Here is a 10,778-nt window from a genome sequence, read left to right on the forward strand (position 1 = left end):
AAGGCCAAAAAAAAGGGTTTGGTTTGCTGGAGCTGGGAATAAAACTGTTTCAAACAAGATCTCACCTACTTTTCCCCATTTCACAATAATATAATCCAAAATGAACACTGCTTTTACACATCTGCAATGAAAGAACTAGTTAAAAAAGCTACAAATAAAGAGGCTTTAGAAATTTCTCTGAAGGCGTTATCTCTCACATCAAGCTTAGATTCATCCAATAATTAGTAATATTAGAACATATGCAGTGGGAAAGAAAAATAATTAGCACAACAAAACTCCAAGCCAAGAAAAGCCACACCGCTCCTCTGAGAGGCAGGACAAGCATTTCGCAAAAGAAGACCTACTTGCCTCATGTCACCCAAGTCCCACTTTAAGCCCCAAAGGATCCTGCTGCCTGGGGATGGAGTGATGCATTTTCAAGGGCAGCAAACTCCTGAGTTTATTTACTAAAAGGGCAGAAAACTCAGGTGCAAATTCCACAGTGCTTCAGTCACTGGGTTTTGTGTCTGCTCGTGCCTCAGGGCAAATACCAGCTAATTGGGAATAACTTAAACCTTGTAAAAAACCATTTACTTCACTTGTTTGAAGGCAGTAAACAATAACAACAATTCTTACTCCAAATTCTCCTCTGGAGAGTCACTGCGTATGACACTGTTGCAGGAACCTGGGGTCACAGGGAGCATAACTACAATGCTGCAAATCAGATAGATGTCACCCAAAGCGGCCCTCCATCAGTTACAGCTCCATCTAGAACAAGTCAAATGTGTAGTGAAAGAATTAAAATGCTACTAAATTTGTTATTTTTATTTATTGTGGATATAGAAACTTAGGATGTGAAGCTCAACAAAGCCTCACAATGTCATACCCGTTGGTCATCAGTCCCTTCACAACATGAGCACAGCCTACAACCTGGTCTCCCGAGCGTGTTGTTCTGACGACAACCTCACAGGTTGACGCAGCACCTAGTACAACACTATCTCAAATCTTGCCACAAACTATTGGTTTGGAACATAACAACATCAATATTTTAAGCAAGATACATAAACTCAAATAGCACAAAAAGCAAGCTCAGAGGGAGACCCTTCTGGACTACTTTATGTCTCTGGAGCTAAAATAGGACAAAAAACTGTATGAAGATGTTTCACTGATATTTAACTATGTATTTTAAAAAAGTAAATAAATGAAAAGCCTCATTCTCAGATATTTTGGTTTTGTCGCATATTTCTTTACTCTAGAAAGATTACAAGAGCCCTCACCACACATTAAAAAAAACAAAACAAAGCAAGAAACAGGTAAATGCAAAGAGGTTTCCTGCCTCAGCAGGGCCCTGGCTGAAGTCTGCCTCAGGCACACATGGAGGCTCCCAGGAGACAATCTCATCAGCACCAACTAATCACTGCCAGGGTGGGCAGGAGGCAAATATCCAATCTTCTGTAGCTGCTCCAACTCAGCATTTATTCAATCGTGATCATCTGCCGAGACCTTAACAACGTAATCCAAACACAACGCTTTCAGGCTTCAGTTTGTTGTGAAACAAGGAAATGCATTTTGCCAAACCAATAGGGAAACAGTTGTCTCCAATAAAACAGCCAAACCACAGCTGTAAAACATGGTAACACCAGCGTCCTGTTCAATAAAATCGAAACGGATTTCAGTCCCACTTGGGAAACTCCATGAAACACTTGAAAGGCAGGACTCCACTGAGCTCCAACAATGACCTAGTCAAACGATACCTGCTCTCCTTGTCAGCTGGAACAGTCCAGCAATAGAGTAACAGTAAAAACAATTCTTTTTTTTTAATTTCTCCACTCGAATAGAACTGCATGTTTTTAAAAGCTTTCCTTTACTTTCTAGCAGATGCAGTATTGCTCCGATTACTTTTTCCCCTAAGAGGCAGAAGTAATTATTCTGCCATCTCCAGCTGTAAGACACTGCTCACCTTGCCAATCAGGGCGATTTTAAGCCAGAAAGGGAGCACGAAGCAAAGAAAGCCTGTGAGGTGAACGGAGCCGCTGGATGGACGCTTGCAGGGCTGTGAGCCCGACAACTGAAAAAGAAATCAGAGCCCACAACACTCTCTGATGCCTCTATCAAAGCAGACACCTGTATTAAGAGACTCAAGCCCACAGCCCAGCTTATACCCTGACAGGTTGAAGAATGATTTTTCACCCATGAGCACATGTTTAAACAACAGCTTTTAACAATGTTTGAGAAATGACATCTGTAACTGAAAAGACGGCTCATGATCCACCCTTGGGGAAGGTTGCAGTTCCGTTTCTTTTAGAATAACCTGGTCACCAGTATCAAGTCCTGGGCCAGCAAAACAAAGCGACTGCTTCCTGAGGATCCATTTATCCACCCTTTCTGACAATGCAGAGAGAAAGCAAAGTATTTAATCCAGGTGACCATTTTGCAAACCTGGCTGTGGGAAACAGGCCCTGAAAGAGCTGGGTAGGGAACAGCGAGACACAACAGGTAATCCCCAGCTCTTCACTAACAAACCCAGCAAATCCAGCAGAACTCTGAAGAACGGAGACTCTTCAGGAGAAGGAAGCTCCGCTTGACACAGCAAAGCAGGAGGAATACAGAGGTGCTTGCGTTGTTTCTTAAGGCCAGCATTCTCCATCTAAAAAGACAGCAGTGGGCTTCAAACAGAACAGAAATTGGCTTAAAATAGAACAGAGCAGCACAATTCAAAGCATAAGGAGGGTTTTTTCACCTGGTGGCAGCAATTCATATGGCTATTCTTAGCTATTGCTATTTTTAGGGCATAAGAAAAGAAAGGATTCCCATGAATTATGGGATGAGTACATCCTGCTTAAATGCGAGATGTTTTTATACCGTAAAACACAGAGGAAGGGGTAGAAAACCACACCAGGAGCCCAGCTTCTCACCACACATTTTCAGAGGGTTCTGTAAATACCTGGGAGAACACAAAACACTCTTTTATTTGTAAAGTGAAATTCCTACAGCCAAAACCATGGTTGCCACCTAACCTTCCGCAGGCTGGTACAAACAAGCAATGAGGTAATAGCTGTAGGTGAGCATTACAGCATCCCCAGAAGAACTGTTACCTTGGGACGGTGCGCGGCACTCCATCTCCCAGCCGGAGAACCACCACATTGGGAAGAGGGGCTCAGTGAATGCCCCTCCAGCTCCTGCTGGCTATTCAATCCTCACACAGCAACACCCAGAACTGAAGCCCTTCCATGGCAGGATATTGCATTTCTATTTTCACTTCACTGATCCCAGCCAAATGCTTTAATAGAGCATCGTCCTTCATTAAAAATGTATTAATCAACTAATCTACCTGTAACAAGAGCTTCTACAAGGAAACAGGCAAATAATAAAACTAGATTTGCTTCCAAAATATGAGACAGATGACATATTACTCAGAACAGATATGAAATTTTACTGGTAACAAGTGCTTGGACAAGTTGATAGAAGTATCCTCTGAACAACTCAAACCTTCTAGCTAATCTTTATGAAACTTTATGGGGAAAAAAAAAACCAAACCAGTTACTAAAAATAGCATGAATCAGCACAAATGGGCCAAGGAAATAACCTTCATTCTAAACACTACTAAACTTCAGTTAGATTGCCATGCAAATGACATGCTTTAAGCTCATCAATTCATGTAGCTACTTCATACCTAACAGTTACATTTACTTCATCAAATGACTACTCTGAAATAATTGAACAGCCCCAAAATTGCCTCTTGAAGGGGGACGATTTCTATCAGTCACTTGTTCTGAAACATACTGGGTTTTGCATGCACCCATATACTAGGCCGTGACCGTGGTAAAGCCCAGCTCTTGAAATGCCTTGGAGAAAGAAAGGCAACCTCAACAGTTCAGCCAATTATTTTAGGTCAGTTGTGACTGGAGGGATGCTCTTGTCACCCAAGGCAGTCTCATCAAGTACCATCAAAGCAGAAGTGGGGCAAACTGAATCCCGAAGCTGAAGCCTCAACTCTTCCAATCCAACCACATACACTTTGCAGCAGGCAAAAGCCATACCTTATAATTCAGAATGTCTCATACACAGTGTGTGCCTTTCAGTGTCATCCTAAGTGCTCCCAGTGACTGTCAGAACAGGCATGCCTGGTGCTTGGTGCCCCTGGCAAGGAGACTCTGCCCAAACACCACAGACAATTAGGTTCCTGCAGCCGACGCAGAGGCACACCCCGCTTCCCAGCGCTGCTTCAGGAAAACACAGCTGCTTGGACGCTCCCACCGCGCATCCCAAACGGGTCAGCTCACAGCCAAACCTCTCCAGTGGAACAACACCTGAAGTAAGCTTCCCCGTCAGAGCTGCCACAGCTCCACAATTCCACCCATTGTAAAGACACTCTGGGTCAGGCACGCTTTTCTGAAACAAGTATGCTCAAACCGCACTGGAGAGCACAAGCTAATCAAACCCGAGGCAGTAAGGAGCAGACTCCTGACCTTACACACCTTCTTCATTGCACTGTGACCCTGGAGAAAGTTCCCACCTAGAAACTGCCAACACATGCCTACTATCAGTTGACTCAGCATTCCCATAACAACAAAAAGAGGTTAAAATTCAAGTGATTACAACACGGCTACAGATAAAATGCTCGTGGTGAAGTAGTGCAGATCTCAGGACACTGGCACACACGTCATACCTGATGGGTCCGAGAGCTTCACCAGGCAGCAGAACCACAGAAGATTCAAACAGCACTTTTGGAGACTCAGGCTGTCACTGCAACACGAGAAATCTTTGGGGAATCTGTTTTGTCTCAGTAGAGTCAGCCTGGTTGTATCATATATTGCTGCTGTTCACCCAGCCCCAAGTATTATACACATCTGCATGTATAAATACACACACTATTTTAAAATATAAAGTGCATATATTTTGATTCACAATAGCACCTCATCTCACAGAAAACAAAGGTTGTTTCAAGCAATTTGTGACCACAAATTGTGCAGAGGCTACTTAGAATTTAGTCTGAACAGCAAAGGTTTGTTTCACTTTCCCCAGGCAATAGCATCATAAAGTTAATGTCTCGTTGTACCTATTAGTTAGAAATAAGGCATCTTACACAATCCATACACTAACTGAGAACGAGCGATAACCTCAGCACTAACAGCCACCAGAGGAAGACCAAAAGATGGTTAAACTCTGGTGACTAATTGATTTCTCCTTATCTCCCCTTACCATCAATTCTGAAATTTCAGCACCAGGAGGAAAATCTGGGAACAGCACAGGGCAGAGAGCGGAAGGGAGAGCCGTGTGTACACAGCTGTGTGCTGAGGTGCCCTAAGTACACAGGGCCTCGCTCAAACCTTCAACATTACGTTTATCAACTCACCCAACGCTTCAAGTGGGAAAAGAGAAGTGTCATAACTGTGGGGAACAAGGACGCGGGAGAAACAACGACATAAGGCACCCTGCACTGTTATTTCCCACTACACAAACAAACTGCTTTGGGTAAACATAAGCAGTGGAACGAGGCAGCTCTGCCACTCAGAAGTGCCTGGGCACAGCACCGGGAGACAGCGACAGCGTCTCTTCAGCTCATACTGCAATTGGAAACACACCCACCCAGCCTCGCACGACAGGCCAAGGGCAACCACTCATTAAACAAGGTGTTTCCAAAAAGGTGTTTCAGCTGTACCTTTTGAACTGCAAGGATCAAGGACTGACCAAACTGAACTACTTCCAGCTCCAAGAGATTTTTTTGTATTGGCATCATGCACAGCCAACCTTGTAATATCCACAGATCTTTCTTTTACAAAGTATCAGCAGTCCCTCCTTGTATGCCATAATGACACTAATTACCTGCACCATCAGGAGGTAAACACCAGTGTAAAACTGTAACACTTCGGTACCACCAGCTCTGTGAAATCTCACTTTCTCCAAAAGCTAATCAGGGGGAGGAGAGAGAAGGGGGGCAGAAATAAAGAAAAAAAAAAAAAGCACAGTATGAGCAGAAGAAAATGAAAACATGGGGGAACACCAGCTTCCAAATGCTTTCACTTCCCACCTCAGTTCTGCATGACTGCACCACCTAAAGAAAAGCACCTCATTTAAAAACCAAACCAACACACCTTGCTCCTAGAGGAAGCACTAGAATTAAACCATGGCCATTGTGTACTCACCAATACAGCTTCCTATTAAAATGTTAAAATTGCTACCTGTGAAAATGAATATGAAGGACATTCCAATATAAGTGAATGGCTCACTATGAGCCAACAGGACCCTATACAAGGAAGAGATTAACTAGGCACCAACAATTTAACAGAAAATAGTAATAACAGACACCCATAGCCTACAGCCCAAGCTGCCTGAGGCTAAGAAAGGATGGCTGAAGATGGGCCACTTGAAATAATAATTTTACCCATTATCTGCACTAGGATTTTTCATTAACAGGTATGCAGACTTTCCATCATTTAAAGTCCAAGTCAAGACAAGTTATCTCTGCAGGAGATAACAAAGCTGGTAACCTTTGTTCAAGCTGTAGGTTTCAGCATACTATGAAGGGGTTTCAACCTGCCTTTTAGAGAGATCATTACACAGCTTCCCCAGGCTCATGTTCTAAACCAGCTTTGTTTTAATAAAGGAAAAAATAATTATTTTTGTGCACGCATAAACCATATTATTTGACATAGAAGATTTCTGGAACTTTAAATAGAGTTATTTTCCTCAGTATTACCCTCTCCTATCAAAACCAGCAGCTATTTTTAACTGTAAAAAGTCAAGGTTACTTCCTGCTAAGAAGGTTGGAGATTACACAGCAATGCACCTTTCCTGTAAGCATCTCAAATTGACACCAAAGAAATTTTCCTGAACTGACCTTTATCCAATGCAGTTCGTGACTGAACCCAGAGACTGCATTACAGGCTGGCACTGTCAGGAAGAATCCCCTCTATCGGGCTTTCAATTGGGCTCCATCTGTAATGAAACAAGGTTAGAGAACGGCTTCTGGGGCTGACTTCCACCTCATGAGACTATGCGCATGCAACAACAAAAGAACATTTCTTTTAGGCAAATAGAGAAATTAGTTTGCCTTGCAAAGCTTTCTTAACAAAAAGAGATATTTCTGGTTAGTTCTCAAAACCCATTCATGCCACTTCCTCTAGGGCAGAAAGTCACTTTGGCAACTGACCTGGTTCTTTCCTAGATTTGTTTCCTCTGGTTTCTGTGCACTGCTTAGCCTTCCCCTCTTCTTCTTTTTTTCTTTTAGATGTTGCTTTTGTTTGCACAGTATGAGCAGAAGAAAATGAAAACATGGGGGAACACCAGCTTCCAAATGCTTTCACTTCCCACCTCAGTTCTGCATGACTGCACCACCTAAAGAAAAGCACCTCATTTAAAAACCAAACCAACACACCTTGCTCCTAGAGGAAGCACTAGAATTAAACCATGGCCATTGTGTACTCACCAATACAGCTTCCTATTAAAATGTTAAAATTGCTACCTGTGAAAATGAATATGAAGGACATTCCAATATAAGTGAATGGCTCACTATGAGCCAACAGGACCCTATACAAGGAAGAGATTAACTAGGCACCAACAATTTAACAGAAAATAGTAATAACAGACACCCATAGCCTACAGCCCAAGCTGCCTGAGGCTAAGAAAGGATGGCTGAAGATGGGCCACTTGAAATAATAATTTTACCCATTATCTGCACTAGGATTTTTCATTAACAGGTATGCAGACTTTCCATCATTTAAAGTCCAAGTCAAGACAAGTTATCTCTGCAGGAGATAACAAAGCTGGTAACCTTTGTTCAAGCTGTAGGTTTCAGCATACTATGAAGGGGTTTCAACCTGCCTTTTAGAGAGATCATTACACAGCTTCCCCAGGCTCATGTTCTAAACCAGCTTTGTTTTAATAAAGGAAAAAATAATTATTTTTGTGCACGCATAAACCATATTATTTGACATAGAAGATTTCTGGAACTTTAAATAGAGTTATTTTCCTCAGTATTACCCTCTCCTATCAAAACCAGCAGCTATTTTTAACTGTAAAAAGTCAAGGTTACTTCCTGCTAAGAAGGTTGGAGATTACACAGCAATGCACCTTTCCTGTAAGCATCTCAAATTGACACCAAAGAAATTTTCCTGAACTGACCTTTATCCAATGCAGTTCGTGACTGAACCCAGAGACTGCATTACAGGCTGGCACTGTCAGGAAGAATCCCCTCTATCGGGCTTTCAATTGGGCTCCATCTGTAATGAAACAAGGTTAGAGAACGGCTTCTGGGGCTGACTTCCACCTCATGAGACTATGCGCATGCAACAACAAAAGAACATTTCTTTTAGGCAAATAGAGAAATTAGTTTGCCTTGCAAAGCTTTCTTAACAAAAAGAGATATTTCTGGTTAGTTCTCAAAACCCATTCATGCCACTTCCTCTAGGGCAGAAAGTCACTTTGGCAACTGACCTGGTTCTTTCCTAGATTTGTTTCCTCTGGTTTCTGTGCACTGCTTAGCCTTCCCCTCTTCTTCTTTTTTTCTTTTAGATGTTGCTTTTGTTTTACATCTGGCTGTGCATAACTGTACACTATTTTGTCCACAAAAGCATTTATGAACTTGCTGAAATTGCTCATCTTTACTGGCAAATTAAAAATGTATTTCTAATTTATATAAGAACACGTAAGGAAAAACCACACGGCACTAAACACACCAGTACACGTTACAGAATAATTTTGTAAGCTGGCCACAAGCAGCAGTGCTCTGTCACAGAGCTGAGCATCATCAAAGCAGGGTTGAGAGCTCATGCACCACCAGTCTCCAAGGGCTATAATGAGAACCACGTCCTTCACCCCGACAAGTACAGAAACATGGAGAGGTTAAGTGATTTGCCCAAGGCCATACGGTAAGTCACAGGCAGAGCCAGGGTTAGGTTTCAGAAGCTCCTGGCTAATACCCTGCATTCAATTACATCTACACAAAGCATCTCATTTAACAGAGGCCACAGAAAGGAAACAGCCAAGGAAGAACATCAAACCCCCACATAATTAAAACAAAATCAAGCCCCTCCCATATTTAAATGCAGGTAGAATTTACACTCAGGCCCAGTATGATTACCTATGCCATCAAAAATAAAAGCCACAATAACAGAAGAGCATTAAAAACAAGTTCTAGCTAATTTAAATAGAGGGCTTCAATGCAAAGTAAGTGGCTTTTTGAATTCACCATCACAAACTGCACAGCACGGGACAAGAATGTACACAGTCTGTCTCGCAAGGGAGAGTTAAACAAGGAGAACAGTTTAGAAGTTACCAAAACCAATCTTTACAATACCTACAAGTTAACAAAGAGACAAATACAGGTCTGGGACAGACAGAACGTTAACCATGCTCTAATGTGAATGTCAGTAACAGCAATGCAGAAGCTGACAAGGAAAAACACGGAATGACCAAATATCACTTGACACCTGAACCAGACTTTGAAGAGAAAGACAAATAAAAAAAAAACAGAAACAACCAGAAAGCTGTGAGCAAATCTGAGCCAGAGTGGACATGTGCAGGGAGTTAACTCCAAGGACTCTAGCAGCAGTTACACAGGTAGGAACCCTACAAGAACCAGGTTAGCTCTAGGTCCCACTGATTCGCCCAGGGCACTCTTCAGCCATCTAAATCCAGACCCCCCCACCACACACACAAGATAAAAGACATTGAACTGCTACTCATTACCAGAAGCTATTTATTGCCAGAAGCTCCCTGTACAGTATGGCTTCTTCAGCTTCAAATCGTTTCTGCTGACATTCAAACCAGTGGTGAAATGCTTTATTAGCTGGTCCATTTAACACAGTTCCATTCAGACTCTAAGGGAAGGGATGCTATTTAAGCTATAGACACAAAGCAGCAGGAAACATGACTGAGATACTCATTTTCGGGGGGTCAAAAAACACTTTTCATCTCCCAACCCTCAAGTAACTTTGCCTATATTTTCTGTTGCAGAATTATGACAGTTCCTAAACAAAGACAGCTATTACTGCTCTAAAGGCTGTATAAACATTGACTAACAAGTAAATCACCCCAAAACCACGAAAGATATTTTCCTCATTTATAGGTGTGGGAGGAAAAATAAAAAAAAAAAAAAAAGGAAAAAAAAACAGAAGCAGAACAACTAGCCCAAGGCCACAAAAGCAAGTCAGTAAAACAGCAGCACTTGCCGGAGTTTGGGGACAAAAGCAAAGCTGCATTCATTCCCCCATGCCTTACCTCCCAGCAAATTCTTCTTCTTTCCTTAGCCCAATGTTTTCGGGCCGGGGGAGAGGCTGCGACAGTCACCAGAGGCACATCTTTTTTGGGTGGAAGAGAGAAAAAAAGAGACTCTAATCACTGCGAGAGAAAAAAAGAGACTCTAATCACTCCTGAAACCCTGCTGTCCCTTCAGGCAGAGAGGTGAGATGAGCCCATTGAGTGGGTGGGAGATACCAGTGGCCCAGTCGGGACCCGTGGTGGTCCCAAGCAAAGGCCTCCTCACCTGGCAGAAGGGCTCTTGCTCCAACCACCTCACAGTCCCCTGAGGAAGCCGCCGAATTAATTTTTAATGGTTTAAATATTCATTGTGCTCCTAGAACCTCCCCAGTCCGACGGAAAAAAAAGAAAAAAAGAGCTCCCCGGGGGCCGTGAGGTGGGGGGCCGGGGCTGTGAGGTACGGCCTTCACACCTGGAGCCCGAGGGGGCAGAGCGAGGCCTTCCTGCTTTTAAAGCTCCCAATAAAATAAAATTAAAAAAACAAACAACCAAACAAAACGTGGGGCTGAAGATTAAGGAGGTGAGATTTTAAGAAAGAC

At 42.7% G+C, this 10,778-nt stretch overlaps 1 protein-coding gene across 1 annotated transcript in view; it reads right to left on the reverse strand.

The window, feature by feature from the left end:
• The window catches only part of ATP8B1 (ATPase, aminophospholipid transporter, class I, type 8B, member 1), a 33,897-nt gene extending 23,403 nt beyond the window's left edge, over positions 1-10,494 (reverse strand). The window contains exons 1-2 of the mRNA XM_014939755.1: positions 10,466-10,494; positions 10,201-10,320 (exon numbers count right to left, since the gene is read on the reverse strand). The gene's annotated coding sequence lies outside the window, so the exon portion shown is untranslated. The remainder of the gene's footprint in view (positions 1-10,200; positions 10,321-10,465) is intronic.
• Positions 10,495-10,778: the final 284 nt, after the last annotated feature.

The sequence above is a fragment of the Calidris pugnax genome, unplaced genomic scaffold (assembly GCF_001431845.1).
Source record: "Calidris pugnax isolate Ruff unplaced genomic scaffold, ASM143184v1 scaffold79, whole genome shotgun sequence".
In the NCBI taxonomy this organism is placed as follows: domain Eukaryota; kingdom Metazoa; phylum Chordata; class Aves; order Charadriiformes; family Scolopacidae; genus Calidris; species Calidris pugnax.